We start from the raw sequence: 299 nt of genomic DNA, 5'->3' as shown, positions 1-299 counted from the left end.
CTTTCCCGTCACCTTACGTAATAGCCTTCGGGTGCTAATCCCCCGTCGGGAGAAGAGGCAGGCTCAGGGGTTTCCCGTCGTCGCCAGGGGTTTCATTACGAGCTATTTCCCGAGCGCGGAATCTTTTCTCGTAGCCTCGACACCGCCGGCCGTGCGCGCTGAGGTCTTGCTTAGCCTGTTATCTCTGCAGCTTCATCGCCGTTATTCTTTTTTCTTGTTTTCCTTTTTTTTCTTTGTTTTATTGTCTGCATTTTTATTGTTTTTAGTCTGCTGTCATTATTATTATTGCCGTTGTTGTT

Source organism: Penaeus monodon, chromosome 20 (assembly GCF_015228065.2).
Source record: "Penaeus monodon isolate SGIC_2016 chromosome 20, NSTDA_Pmon_1, whole genome shotgun sequence".
NCBI lineage: Eukaryota > Metazoa > Arthropoda > Malacostraca > Decapoda > Penaeidae > Penaeus > Penaeus monodon.
The sequence above is the reverse complement of the archived record's forward strand: the minus strand, read 5'-3'. Positions refer to the sequence as shown.